The 15,868-nt window shown below is 41.0% G+C and overlaps 1 protein-coding gene across 1 annotated transcript in view; it reads right to left on the reverse strand.

Moving 5' to 3' along the window:
• Positions 1 to 15,868, reverse strand: part of KCNMA1 (potassium calcium-activated channel subfamily M alpha 1) — a 728,670-nt gene that overhangs the window by 164,596 nt on the left and 548,206 nt on the right. The window lies entirely within an intron of this gene.

The following is a 15,868-nucleotide window of genomic DNA, read 5'->3' on the forward strand; positions in this document are numbered from 1 at the left end:
GCCGTACAAAAATCTAGAAAGCTTTATACCAAAACAGTAACAGTTGTTATCTCTCAGATGTAGAATGACACTTTTTCTCTATAGATTCCTGTATTGTCTGAAGGCTTTTGCAGTGAGCGTATATATATAACATGAAACAACATATCTATTTCTACTTTGGGGAAAAATTAGATTTTTCCAACACCACCTTGAATATCACAAAAAGTAAAATGTAGGACTTTGCTGGTGGCGCAATGGTTAAGAATCCGCCTGCCAATGAAGGGGACATGGGTTCGAGCCCTGGTCCAGGAAGATCCCACATGCCGCGGAGCAACTAAGCCCGTGCGCCACAACCACTGAGCCTGCACTCTAGAGCCTGTGAGCCACAACTACTGAGCCTGTGTGCCACAACTACTGAAGCCTGAGTGCCTAGAGCCTGTGCTCTGCAACAAGATAAGCCACTGCAACGAGAAGGCCACGCACTGCAACGAAGAGTAGCCCCTGCTTGCCGCAACTAGAGAAAGCCCGTGCGCAGCAACAAAGACCCAATGCAGCCAAAAATAAATTTAAAAAATAAATAAATAAAATAAAACAATTTTAAAAAAAGTAAAATGTAGTTTCAGAAAGGTCTTAACCAAAATGTCATTAATATGTTTTTTTTTTGGTCGTAATTAATCAAGTTCAACTGGTTTTCCCAACAGCCCTCTTCACGCTAGGTATTTCTGGAAAGGTTTTACCTTAGAATTGACCATTTAAAAGTATAAAGTAAAAACTACAAGAACGCTGAGCCCCTCTGGGAGCTTGGGGATGTCATGGATTCCCAAGGCAGGAAGACAGGCAGGCTGTGTGGTCCTTGGGTATCTGTAAGCTGCTGTCTCCCCAGTTCACTTCCACTGGAGGTTAGATAAGGGAGAGGATGAAAAGGAGCTTCCCAGTCAACTGGAAGTGGCTCTTAATAATATCCTGTGCTGGTATTGAATTAAAAGGCATCTTGGGACTTCCCCGGTTGTCCAATGGTAAAGAATCCACCTACCAATGCGGGAGACGTGAGTTTGATCCCTGGTCAGGGAACTAAGATCCCACCAGCTGCAGGGCAACTAAGCCTGCGCGCCACAACTACTGAGCCCGCGCCTCAACTAGAGAGCCTGGGTTTTGCAAACTATAGAGCCCACGCACTCTGGAGCCCTCATGCCACAACTACAGAGCCAACGCACTCTGGATCCTGAGCGCCACAACTAGAGAGAGAAAACCCGCATGCCACAACTAGAGAGAAGCCCGTGTGCCACAACTAGAGAGAGAGGAGAAAAAAAAAAACCGCGCACACTGCCAACTAGAGAAAAGCCCACACGCCACAACGGAGAACCCACATGCCGCAACTAAGACCAGACACAGCCAAAAACACAAAGGCATCTTGCTTATGACCCAACAGTCAGTTAACTGGGGGAAATGAAAGAGACTTGGAAACAGTGGGAAATGCACACCTACCATCTACTTGGTGATGTTCTGGAATACAAAAGCTAGGAATGATTTAGAAATAAGTTGAATGCTCCCTGCTTCTATGCTATGTCTGCTTTGGGTTCTGGCTGGATTATAAGATTATGTGGGTTAACCTCATTAGTTTGTGCTGCTTCTAACCTACTACCACACATTAGAAATGTGCTATGCAATACTGCTGGGTATGGGTTGTTCATCTAAAAAATTAGTCTTCCCCAGAGTGGGGTCTTTCAAAACAAAAGGACTCAACCTTTTCTACTGTTAAACTTTATGATTTTAAAAATTAACTGCTATGTGTTTAGCTAAGCACAAACTTTTTAATTTCCCCGACTCATAAGATTTCAACTTATTTTTTCAAATAAAAGATATTCTTGACTTCATAAACAAAGGTTATTAATTCCAACTAATTTGAAGAAAGCTTAGTCTGCATTAGTAAAGAGTTTGAAATATATAATATTTGGGGCATTATGTTATCATAATTTTTTATTGGTAAATAGGATAGTATCTGAGGGACTGCCAATTATAAATCCTCATAGTTGAGTTTTATGGGCAAATAGTTTTCTTGAAGTAGAAGAACTCAGCCTATTCTTTTAGCAGGGACATTCCTTTTATAATATGTTGCTTATGTTGCTAATTTAAATATTCCACTTAGCTTTCAAAAATAATGAAAATATGAAGCTTTATCTCAATTGATTGTTGGTGCTATTCCTCAATTAATATGACTTTAATTTGGTTCTTTTAGTTATGGTCATTATTTTCATGCCTCTATGTTCTAATGGAACTACTCTTGAGACCAAATTTTATTATAGGTTCATCACTAAACTTTTTAAGTAGAAATAAATTCTTTTTAGGATATTATATTCATGTTTCTTTTGAATTTAGCATAAATTGTTCATTGATTTATTGATTCAGCAAATAATTTTTAGCATATTCTGTGTCTTATGAGCCATTCTAGTTACTGACTGAATTTTATTTAAACTGGAATTTATTTTCCCATATTTTTCTCTTTGCCAGAAAAAGCATCAGATATACCTGTCTAAGATATATCTGATGATATATATCTGACTTTTGCTGATTTTTTTCCACATTTCTTTTCCTGAAAGTTTGTGGCTGATCTGAAATGCTTGAGGACTAAAAGCCAAAAAACTGGGAAAAAAAAAAATGAACAGAACTTTTCTGGAAAGCAAAATGCCTCTTCCACAGACATATGCAGATGCTCAGATGGTATGTATAATGCGAGATGCAGAAGTACTGAATGGACTGACTAAAAGCTGAGGAGTTTAAATTCATTGTTACAACCCTTTAAGATTTCTACATCTTTAACACAAGTTCCCTATTGATAAGTTAACAAATTTTTCAGGTTCTCATAAATGTCCCCCCCCCCACACACACAAAAACTTACTGAAAATGATTTAAATGGTAAAATGGTAAATTTTGTTATATGTATTTTACCACAAGTAATTTCTTTTAAAAAAAACAATACGTATAATATAAGGAGAATCAGTAATTATAATTAACACTTACACCCTTTAATCCTTAAGGGCAAGAATGACAAGTTGTGGCAGAACAACGACAGGAACAGGTTATCACATCAGGAGAGTCAGGGATAGAGCACCCAGCCTTAAGACACTGTAATGTGTCACAAACTCAGACAACAGAACCTCAATCTTCATCCCGAGGCAAGGGCTTCAATTACGCCTTCTTATCAAAGTTTACCTTTCTAAGTCTCAAGCACGGCACCTTTCACTTATTTTGAAAACAGCAAAAGCAAAATGCACATTCCTTTTAGTTTTGTTAGCCATAACCAAATACATTCTTAGGGAAGGAAAAATTAGTACAAAATACAATACGTTGAGTTTAAAACACTTGACAGTGAACATAGAGACCTAGAGATGGTAGAATGAGTTACTGTCATTATAAGTCCCCTTTAACAGAGGCACAGAGAGGTTAAGTAACCCACTAATGGTTACAAAGCCAATGAGTGGTACAAACAGGATTCAGAGTTCATACTGTTAACCACCCACCATATTATCTCTTGCTAGAGACTGACAGGTAAATATATAGAGAAGCGGTGGTGCTAGGATTTTGGGGGGCTTGGAGGGTTTGTGGAATATAAGTACCTAAGAGGAAAAGCTCCTCAAGAACGCAAGATCTTAAACCCTGGAGCCCCTGACTTTGTGAGAAGTCCGTGAGAAGTAATACTGATTTTAAGTCGAGCTGAAAGGAGAGTTCAGACCTCCTCTCAAAGCACGACGGCATCATTTCTATTCTATAAAATGGAACCATCCCAGCCTACAACTTCTTGCCTAAAATAGTACATGCTGTTCTCCACATTTGTGTTGTCGAAATATTTTTAACTGTAATGTGAATACACACTTCCCAGCAGAAAAGTGAAAGAATGGGACCAAAATGACTTAGGGAAAGGTGCCAAAATTAATTTGCCAGCCATTCAACCATCAGTCAAAGGCAAAGCATTTCCTGAGGCAGCAACTTCTCCTCTGGCTGTCACATCAAACTCCCGCTGCTTCAGAAGAGCACCTAGCAAAGATGAGCAGGTGATGTGCTCTGGGTCCTTATTCATCAAACACTCGCAGATCTTCAGTGAGAAAAGAGATCTGAGCCGTGGGGCTCGCTCGTCCACACTTCTCATGGTCTTATTTATCTGCCCTTCATTATCTAACTTTTCAACCAGTCTAGTTCAATCCCTTAAGTAAACAGTTGTACACCAATCTGGGGGCCGATGGCTCTGCCACCAAAGGCACCATCAAACTGGAAACATCAGCCTTGGCTCTGGGGGAAGTAACACCTTCTTGCTCCCAGATTTTGCATGTGTAACTAATGGTGGGTCAGTAACGACACCTTTTATATTTTATGCTTTCTCTGATTAGGGTGAAACTGTGCTTCTCTAACGCTAACAGCCCAGTGAATGTGAAAAATCAACCATCCCAGCTGCGGTATGTTATAGTCACTGTGATTTCTGTTTCCAGCAGAGTCTGAATAACTGTGTTGATTACAGCCAAATAATTTTGCAGAAGTCCATCCCTACCTCCAGAGTCGTATAAATAATTCCAAAGACTATCATATACCAATCCTTATTTAATTGAAAACAAGCACATTGTTTTAATCCAAATATATGTTATGTTGTGCACATCAAATATAAGGAACTAAGAGGAAATCATAAAAATCAATAACCATTATGTTAATAGCTGCAATAAGAAGAGGTGAGTTGTAACATACATACCAGCATTGCCCAAAACTGGTAGCAGAAGACTATTTATTGTAATAGCAGGTATTTATTACATTTATGATTTTTAAAAAATCTATCCAAATTCTCAATATTCTTGCTCTAAAGGATGTATAGTTTTAAATCGTAAGTCCTTAATTAGAATCAATTAGCTACATCTGAATGAATATTTATACATATAAATTACACAATACATTGTCACTGTCCTTTGTAATGTGACAGTCTAAAACAGAGCGCACTGACAGGAACTGGCCAACGTATCTGAGATTCCACAAAAACATATTTACGCCCACAAAAAACAGAGAACACCCACAGAATGTGTCAAGCTCTTAATTACAGTAATAAACATGGAATCAGCATTGATGGGCTCTAGGGTGATGAGCGTATGGGCTGGTCACTAAAATGAGTGGGGTCCTTTATCCCCACCCCTCAACGGCATGCTCTGCCACTGGGAAAAATCTGATTCAATGTTGCATCTAATCATTTCTTGCTGGAAAGAACAATGCTAAGGACAACTGATTGTTAAGAAGACTTTATCACAGACCCAGTTCCTGGATTCTCTCTCTCCTCCTTTATGTCCCTCTATGTTCCAATGTTAACAAACTTGCCGCAGTTTTTACCAGTGGGCATGCGGCTCTTTCTCCCTCTCTTCCTCGCCTCAACATAAAGTCGTAGAATTAAAAAACAAAACGTTTGAGTCTTGCTAGCTTAGCTCCTCACGAGTGCCAGAACAGAGAAAGCCTCGCTGCACAGCTTTCTGGGGGGTGGAGGAAACTGGTGATAAAGCTGAAAACAAAGGAAAGAAACAGAAGAGATGCGAAACCAACAGTGATTTGCACCTTTTCAGAATGTATCTCTTCTCTGTGCCAAATTGCATATCAATGCTGTCCTTCTTGGATGTGGACTCAGGTCGGCTGTCCTTCCGAGAACAGCACTGGATTTCAGGGACCCCAGAACGATTTGGCATTCCACAATTATGGCCTATTTCAGATCGTATTTTCCAGAATGTGAGAATAGAACGAAAGGATCTCAGATTTTTCCAAAGGCTTTGGGACAATGTCAATTAAAACACATTACTTGGAATTTGATGGAATGCAAGATAACTGGTTGCTTCAGCACTGAACGAATAAATAAACAACTCCAGAGATTAATTCTGGGGTGGACTTCCACTGAATCTCTTAATCCCAGACTAGTGGGCTGCAGGCTATCAAATGAGATTTCTTCCATCAAGCATTATGAAAAAAAACATCAGCCCACATGAAGTGTTCAGAGCGAGAGCAACAGGCCACACCACGTGCAAAAGAGTTAGCAGACAGGGTATTTTCCCCCCTGCTATGTTACCCCAACTTAGATTACTTCTGAAAACACAGAATGCCAGAGGAATTGAAGTTAAAGGAAGGGTTAACAGAAAGAGTGATATGAGAACTTTTAAAAATAATTATCATTTATAAATTATTTCAGAAAGTGTGGCCTATGTGGCAGGAAATCGGTATTTTAATACGTAGGTAGGTTGTTCTACCCTTTTCTTTTTTTCCTCTCCAATGTAGAAAAGGTATTTATGCTTAAGTGTGGCCAGGCCTTTTTAAAGATGGGTCTATTCACTATCTGTCCAAATAGGACTTGGTTTTGCCATCTTGATAATAGTTAAGAACATCCTCACTTGTGCTTCAAATAATAAGGTTCTTAAAATACTACTAAAAATAATTCTCATCTGGGTAGGGCAAGCAGCAAGTAAGTGTTCTCAAGCAGACGCCTGCCAAGCAATCCTCAGGAGAACAATTCAGTCCCTGGCAGGCAGGATTTTCCAGAACAGAGCTTCTCAACCCATCTGGGGTGAGAGACCAGGGTTTTACTTTTACTTCTAGTATCCATCGTTTTGCAGACTCAAACTTCTGCAAAATCTAACAGAAATGATTTCCAAAAAAAAAGAATAGACAAGACATGCAAAATACAAGTCCAAAATTTCTATCATTAGATTCAACCAATATATAATTAATCTGGCAAATTGCTCTAAAAGTTCCTAAGCACTCCTCTCATTTTCCGTACTTGCCACTTCGTGGACGAGTAGCAAACAGTTCATGGCACCCATCCACAGACTGCATTTGCAGTTGTGCTGGTCCTACTCTATCTTACAAACCTTACTTCTCACAATTTCCCCCAAATTCCAGTAAAGTAGGATTATCCCCAACTAAGATTTCCCAAAGTAGCCTCGACAGAACTTACTAACAGGTGTCACCTTGAACATAAGAGAGGGAAGAGGGAGTCTATGGTGTCCCCATTAAAATACAGGTTTTTTGAAGGCAGAAAAATTCACCTGAGTCTCCAGAGTTTGGAACAGTGCATGGAACATAGCAGTAGCTCAATATTTGCTGAATGGATGAAACACATTTGGGAAGTGCTGGATTTCACAAAGTCAAACTGGCGAGTTTTTTAGTGCAACTCAAGAGTATTTCACATGTTACTACGAATTGTAAATCTCCAAAGGGAAAACATGGTACTAAGTCACAGAATCCTTTATTTCAAGGAGCAGCTCATGGAGACCAGCAATGCTATTCTAAAAACTTCCTCCCTCTGATCTCCCCACCACTTCGTTTCCCTGATCCTACTGTCAGAAATCTCTCTGTGGCAATTTTCAGCTGTCAAGATCCAACTCTACCTGTAAGTTCCCATCGTATGCCACCTCGTCTGTGAGGACTTTCCTCATCTCCCCAAATTGATGTGCTCTGCCCTGCCTTAATGGGAACACAAATCATGCCCACCTCTGGTGAGCTTGGGACGGCTAAAAGAGATAATGGATAAAGAATGCTTAGAACATTCCCTGGTTGGCAGTACGCACTCAGTAGGCGTTAGTTGTCATTAGCTACCGTCATAGTATCTGAGTCTTCTAACATCTGACAAGAACTATAATAAAGTGGAATTCTGGAACACGAGACCCTCCCTTAGGCATTCAACTTTGAATCTTCTAGAACAAGCAGCATACTACCTTATGAGGTGCTTATAAGAGGTGCTTAATTAATATTTGTTGAATTGAACTCAGCAAGAAAAAACTGGAGAAAGAGACACAAAGAAACGAGCACAATTTTTCCAGGCATCTAATCACAAGTCAGTGCTGATAACTTCATAGCATTTAGTGTTGACCATGAAAGGAACCAATTTCTGCCCCCCGAATGCTGAAAAATTCTGCATTCTTGGCATCTCATAGGGAACGTGTAGAGTCGGGTGATTTCTAAACTTCCCAGAACACTTCCTACTGAGCAGTACATTTCTGGGAAACTTTGTCATCACAGAACATCTTGGGCTACTTAGCAAGTGGCTTATGGTTTTCTAAATTCTAGATCCAATACCTTGGAGGCTTGAATTTGAAAGAAGGGACTCTCAGGAACTGCTGTATTTGCCAATCTAACAGAAGTCCTACCTCTTACTAGCTAGGAGTCCCACCGCACTCCCTACAGAAAGGAGCCCCCTTTGCTCCGTCTCATGACTATGCTCTCTTTCCCATGTGACCTAGCCCTCTATCTTCTGGACTGCACTCTTTTGAATTCCAATGTAGGGTCAAACAACAATTCAACAGGAAATAGACTGAGCCCAGCAAAGGCTGCATTTGGCAATTCCATTACTCCTAAATTCTAAAATTGAGACCCAAAACAACTGTTTGCTATTAACCAATTAAGAACTGGGAGAAAAAGAAAGGAGTTAGATAGAAAAGCATTTGAATCAGCCCAGGAATTATGAGGTTTCTTTTAATAAGACAAACCATTAGAGAATTACCTAAGCGTTTGCAAAATCTTCAATATTTTGGACAGTTTGGGGAGAATCCCACTGCATCCACTGAAGTTAACACAGGATGGTTTCTCACCAGTGGGCATGTCTAAGGCTGTGAGTCTAGTGCTCCCCAAACTCTGAAGAGCATGTAAATCACCCAAGGGTGTTAGTAAAATGTGCTTTCTGTAGTCCTGGGGTGGGGTCTAAGATTCTGCATTTCTAACAAGCTCCCAGGCAACAGGAATACTCCCCGAACATGGACCACATATACAGTAGCAAAGGTACTGCAAAATGAGAGCGACAATAGTACCTACTTCCTAGGAAGACAGATGACATGAGGTGATCCGTGTAAAACACCTAACATAGTGCCTGGCAAATACCTAATGTTTTCTGAGTGCCTCCTATGTGATAGGTGTGTGATAGGTACTTTGGCGGCTTAATCATACTAAGAGGTGGCACTTACTGAGTGTGTACCCTGGAGATGCTCTATCATAAATAATGAGTGTTGGCGATGGTGATGGCGATTATGAAGACATCTCTACCACTCGCACAAGGGAACACAGCCAGTTAGACGTTGGGCCAGTGATTCGTGGCTTCCTATTGCTTAGTTGCTACTGGAAAAACCTGGAACATCACTAATCAACAAATGATCCTCTGGACTGAGGAGAAAAACTAAGTACCTTGAGTTTATCCCCAAAAGACAGCAGTGTTCCCTGGAGGTCCTCCCTCCCCCTCCCCTTCCCTAGTGGCCAGCAAGTTCACTCTGAATAGATAGGATGATAAGAGAGAAGTTAGGTATTTGGAGGAACTGACTGTCTCCCCAGATAGGAGAAAGGTCATACATTGATATAAAGACCCAGCCTGGTCTCCTGAAAGGAGCCCTGAGACAAAACGACTCTGATGGGTAGACTGGATTAGCTGCTTCCAATTTCTGGGCTTGACTCTTGCCTACATCCTTCCAGTGGACTCACTAGATTCTACTGTCATCTTTCATCCTCCCTCCTAGCAAATGGCTTTCCTCTTTGCTTGCCAGGTATCAGTTCAGACTGATTCTGAACTGATAACCTGGCACATCCCTGGTCTACCAGAAAGGCGTGCTAATACCCTGATGCTTGTTCAAACATTACTTTTAAAAGTACTTGTTTAACTTGTATTTGGAGTAGAGGCTGAGTGCTGGGTGGGGATGAAAGAGAGAAGAATGACCACAGGTCAGAGCCCTCTATTGCCCTCAGCAACTCAATCCTGGCCCCAATTTTGCATACTCCCCTCAGCAAAAGAAAAGCCTTGCAATTAAGTGGATGCGACTTTTTAGAAGGCAAATTAGAAGATATCTGTTGTTACTTGAACGTGGAGTAACATGTTCAAGGGAACTCATTCCTCCTATCCCCAAGAGTTTCCCTAAGTATCCCTTCCAACCACAAACTGTATGCCTCCTGAGAAGAGTTCTGGAAGGCACATTTCCTCCTTCTTGTTGCATTTCTTGGAAGATTTTAGGCCTTGTTATAGTTCAGTATTCCCAGAAAACTGCCAGGATGGTATCCTACAGTTGGTTTAAGATGAGAAGAAAGAGAAGACGCGTGATAATCCTGCTTGGTCAAGGAGAGGTCTCTCTGTTCCTGTGCCCATTGGTTCTATGAGCAAGTTCAAGTCCACAGTACATATCAATCCTCCAGGCAGGACCCGGGAGGTCACTACGCTCTCTGAGTTCTCCACAGGTAACACAGCCCAGCACACAGCTGTTCTCCTTCCAGGCACTGCCACTGCAGGGCTCTGTCCTGGGCAGGGCTGCACTTGCTGGCTGGACATTCATTACGTATGGAAAAGAACAGCCAGCAAGTCTCCATTCACTGAGAGGCCTGGGAAAAGCCAGACAGGTGCATCCAGGTTTCACCTGTACATGCAGGTAAAATCTTCTAGCTGTGGGGGTAAGGGACAGGAAGGTTGAGGGACCCAGTGTCACTTAGGCTGATGAACAGTGCTGCTGCCCTAGAAAATGTACTCAGGCAGAAGATTCTACTAATTCTGTATCTCACCACAGAGTTCCAGGGACCTCCCCCAATATCAGTCATTTACAAAGATTTTGGCAACACGAAATTATATGTAATTTACACCACCCTGGAGAGTGGCTTTAGATTAGGTTCATCCCTCTGTGTTCTCCCATCAGTGACCCAATCCTAATCCAGTGTCAGATCTCATCACAAATAGAAACCCAAACAGTACCACCAACCCCTAAGGAATAAGAAGGGAGTGACGTACCGTCATGTACTGGTAATCTTTCCAACAATCTGCTAGGCTCTTCCACTTTTTACTGTGGGTGGATATGAAGCTCAGAAAGCTTGGGCAAGCAGTGCGAGGTCTTACGACAAATCATGTCCTAATTCAGAGGCTTACAACACACCCCCAACCCCAGCCTTCCGCCCACTGCACGGCTTCACAACTCCCCTCACACTTCACGAGTGAGGGAGAACAGGAAGGGCGAGGCTGCACTGGCCCATCTGGATAACATAGTGTTCCATGGATATATCTGGACAGGGGGACACCATCCAAGATCTTTGGATGATCAAGTCTAATACCTAATCCAAATTCTGAAAGAGGTACCAAATATTCCTCTTTCACTGATTTTTTCCTCACTAGTCCATTTAAGGAGAAGAAAAAATACCCAACCATTAAGATAAATGGCCTTCTCACTGCCAAACTTTAGCTGAAACAGGAAACCAATAGAAACGCCTTAAGAAATGATATTTATTTTGTCAGTCTAGGAAAAAAAGGAGAAACTAATTAAATCCATTGTCCTAAAAAGCAACACCATAAATATGGAGGCTAGGCATAAACATAGACTTCTCTTTGCAGACTGACCACAACAAAGGGCTTTTGCACCCCCAGGTCAGTGGGCATAGAGCTGTATGTTAGTTTTTGGTGGGCAGAGATACTCTACCTGCTGACACAGTATGGGGGAAAGGGAGGAAGTGATATCTCTCACTTATATAATGTCAATTCATTCCATCCGCTTCCCAGCCTACTTCCCATCCCCTCGTGTACTCAAAACACACATCAAGGCACGCAGGACACCCGTATTTCTTAGTACTTGAAACCCTAATCAGTGGGCCTGCATCACTCTTGCTACCGTGGGATACATGTGGCAGCTGATAAAAACTACAAAAATTACACCCAGTTGAAAGGTTTTATTGCATGCCATTTTTCAAGATGGCAGATGGATGCCTAAAATTGATCTCAGCCTCATTTTACAGGTGTCCCAAAGTTTCTCTAAATCAGCCAAATGAGTCTGAAGTGGAAACAGCCACCTCCCATTGTTCCACCAGGAGATGCGCAGGATTCCACAGTAATGCAGCTTGCCAGGTTATGCTATTCACAGTCTCTGATGAAAAGGTGGATTCCTTCAAACTCACCCCAAAGAGAGTGATGACTGAATACACTAAAAGGACATGATGATGATGACACTGCCTTAGAGGCAATATTCTCCCTGGTCCAGCTATAAAGGACGAACGTAGAATATTGTTTCTAAAGTGATATCTGGTTTTCGGGCTCTGGATAAAATAGAATGAGGACACTCCACCCTGTGGAGTTGATTGCATCTATTAAACCTGGACAAAATGCACGGAGCAGCTATTTGAAGTCTCTGAGACAAACGGTGGCAAACAGATTAGGGAAAATGACCAGAATTGGAAGTCCCACCAAATCCGCAGTGAGTTTACCATTGTTTTTGCTCTGGTATCCTCTAACCTGACTTTGAGGAAGCCCAGAAGCTGTAAATGAAGACGAGAATGTGGAAAGACAAAGCCCCAAGAGAAGCTCTCATTCTGGCTCAAAGACCGGTAGAGGCAATTCCTAACACTCAGAGAGAATGGGGACATCATGGTTTGGGTTCTTTTTGCTTTTCTTCTCTTTTCTTGCATCTCCACCCCTAAGACACCCAGTGCCGGCAGTAGCAGCAGTGGCAATGGGAGATAAAAGGAGGCAGGAGAAACTTTTCTGGCAAGAGGGTCTGAGGTCCAGAGACAGTGAGGCAAAGGCCTATTGTTCTCTGTCTCTCTTCGTCCTCCCACTGGTTTGCCCAGGTGAGGACACAGTAGCAGAAAGTGTATAACAAACCAGGGTAGCTAAAGCCCCAGCTTTCTGGTCAGAGGATAAAAAGGAAAACTCCATGGAAGCTCAAATTCCCCTGGAGATCACAGAGAAAGAGGACTTAAGAAAGGAGTCCCTCACAATTACTTATGAACTCCTGGGCTCACCCTGAGCTGTGCAAGGATGAAACTGACCCTACACAGCATATATAGATTTTGAGAACTAAAGCATAATATGAACTATCACCCAGTTTGAGATTGATGTGGGACAGGTCCAAACAGCACTGCCAATGTTTTGAAAATTCAACTCACATTGGAATTACAACCCATAGAAGCTTGGCCACAATTTCAGTCTAAAATAAAACAGGTCATTACATGCCACAATAAAATTATCAGTGTGTTTGCAAGTTTTAAACAAGACCCAGAATTTCATAATAACAAAACAAAGTGTCGAGAATACAATAAAAAAAGTACTTGGCATATGAATAACTAAAAAAAAGAATCTCAACTTGCATCCAATGCCTACATGGCACAAACATTAGAATTATCTAACAAGAGCCTAAAGTAGCTATTATAAAATGTTCCAATAACTAAGAGAGAACACTTTTGTAAAGAATTAAAAGACAGAAAGCCTTAGTAAAGAAACAAGATAAAAATAATTATGTGAAAATTCTAGAATTGAAAAATATAATAACTAGCACACTCAGGGGACAGGCTCAATAACAGGATGGAGATGAAAAAGGAAAGAAGCAATAAACCTGAAGCTAGATCAATATAAATTGTACAAGTTGAACAACAAAGAAAAAATATTGAAAAAAAATGAATAGAGCCTCAGGGCCCTGTGGTATATTCAAAAGTCCCACATTTGTGTCATAGGAATTCCAGAAAGAGAGGAGAAAGAGAATGGTACAGAAAATATATATGAGGAAATAATGAATGGAAACTTCCCAAATTCTATCAAAGACAAACCTAGAGATTCAAGAATCTCAGGCCCAGCAGAATAAACCCAAAGAAATAATGCTTAAACTCAGTGTAATCAGATGAGAGAAAACTAAAGTCAAAAAGAAAATCTTGAAAGTAACCAGAGAAAAGTGACTCATTACTTATAGGTTAACAATTCAAATGACTATAGACTTCTCACCTGAAACAATGGAGGCAAGAAGGAAGTGAAACAACATACTTAAAGTCCTGAAAGAGAAGATTAGTCAACCCAGAATTCTGTACCCACCAAAAATGTCCTTCAGGAATGAAGATGAAATAAAGACATTCTCAGATGAAGGAAAATTGTATTTGTTGCCAACAGACTGATCTAAAGGAATTGCTAAAGGAAGTTGTTCAGACAGAATGCAAATGATTCCAAGGGGAAAGATGGAACATCAGGAATGAAGAGAGAACAACAGAGATATCAGAATAAATATAAAAGACTATACTTCTCTTGAGTTCTTTAAAATACGTTTGATACCGGAAAAGAAAAAGTTATAGCATTGTCTGATGCCGTTTTCAACAACACAAGTATAACAAAAAATGGGGAGGGTAAAGAGACCTATAGCATTATGCTGGTGAATCACTGAATCTAAGTAGACTTGGAAAGTTAAGTAGGTACATGACAATCCCAAGGGCAATCAGTTAAAAGACTACATAAAGTTATATAATAAGAAACACTGTAAATGAAATGAAATCTAAAAATATTCAAAATAACCCAAAAGAAAATAAAGAGGAAAGAGGAGAACTAAAACAGAGAAAATCGACAGAAAACAAATAAAATATTAGATATAATCCAAACATATGTATAATTACATTTTACATAAATGGTCTAGTACACCTTTTTTTTTTTTTTTTTTTTTTTTGTGGTACGCGGGCCTCTCACTGTTGTGGCCTCTCCCATTGCGGAGCACAGGCTCCAGACGCACAGGCTCAGTGGCCATGGCTCACGGGCCCAGCCTCTCCATGGCATGTGGGATCTTCCCGGACCGGGGCACGAACCCGTGTCCCCTGCATCTGCAGGTGGACTCTCAACCACTGCGCCACCAGGGAATCCCCTAGTACACCTTTTAACGAATGGAGATTTACAGAATAATTTTTTTAATTGACCCAACTATAAGCTGGCTATAAGGAAATCACTTAGAATTTAAAGATATATTTTTAGTTTGGTTCAAACAAAAAAATCATGAGAACAGATACATTTTTTTCATGAAAACACTAATCAAAAGAATTATTGGGGCTTCCCTGGTGGCGCAGTGGTTGAGAGTCCGCCTGCCGATGCAGGGGACACGGGTTCGTGCCCCGGTCCGAGAGGATCCCACATGCTGCGGAGCGGCTGGGCCCGTGAGCCATGGCTGCTGAGCCTTCGCGTCCGGAGCCTGTGCTCCACAACGGGAGAGGCCACAACAGTGAGAGGCCTGCGTACCGCAAAAAAAAAAAAAAAAAAAAAAAAGAAAAGAAATACTGAGTGGGTCTATTAAATCAGATCTGAAGTCTTCCAGATTTAAGAACAAAGAAAATTGCCAAGGATATTAGGGGCAATATATAATGACAAAAAGTTCAGTTCATCAAGAAAATGCAACAATCCAAACATATATATCCTCAGCAGAGTTTCAAAATTCACAAAGCAAAATTTGATAGAACTAAAATAAACAAATCCATAATTATAGCTGGAGACTCAGCACTCATCTCATTGTCATGGGTAGAACTAGTAGACATAAACTCAGCAAGGGCATAGAACGGAACACCATCCACCAACTGGCCCTAATGAACATTTATAAAACACTCTACCCAACAATATATCAGGATATATATTCTTTTTAAGCTCCCATGGAACATTCACCAAGATAGACTGTATAAAACACACTAACAGGGCTTCCCTGGTGGTGCAGTGGTTAAGAATCCACCTGCCAATGCAGGGGACATAGGTTCAGGCCCTGGTACGGGAAGATCCCACATGCTGCGGAGCAACTAAACCCGTGCGCCACAACTACTGAGCCTGTGCTCTAGAGCCCATGCTCTGCAACAAGAGAAGCCACCACAATGACAAGTCCGTGCACCGCAATGACAAGCCCGCACACTGCAACAAAGAGTAGCCCCCGCTCGCCACAACTAGAGAAAAGCCCATGCGCAGCAACAAAGACCCAATGCATCCAAAAATAAAATAAATAAAATTAAAACACACTAACAAATTTAAAAGAAGTGAAATCATACAAAGTAGGTTCTCTTACCATAATGGAATCAGACCATGAATAAATAATAGATATATAAGAGGAATATCTCTAAATACTTGGAAATTAAGCAACACACATTTAAATAACCCATG

The sequence above is a fragment of the Lagenorhynchus albirostris genome, chromosome 16 (genome assembly GCF_949774975.1).
Source record: "Lagenorhynchus albirostris chromosome 16, mLagAlb1.1, whole genome shotgun sequence".
NCBI lineage: Eukaryota > Metazoa > Chordata > Mammalia > Artiodactyla > Delphinidae > Lagenorhynchus > Lagenorhynchus albirostris.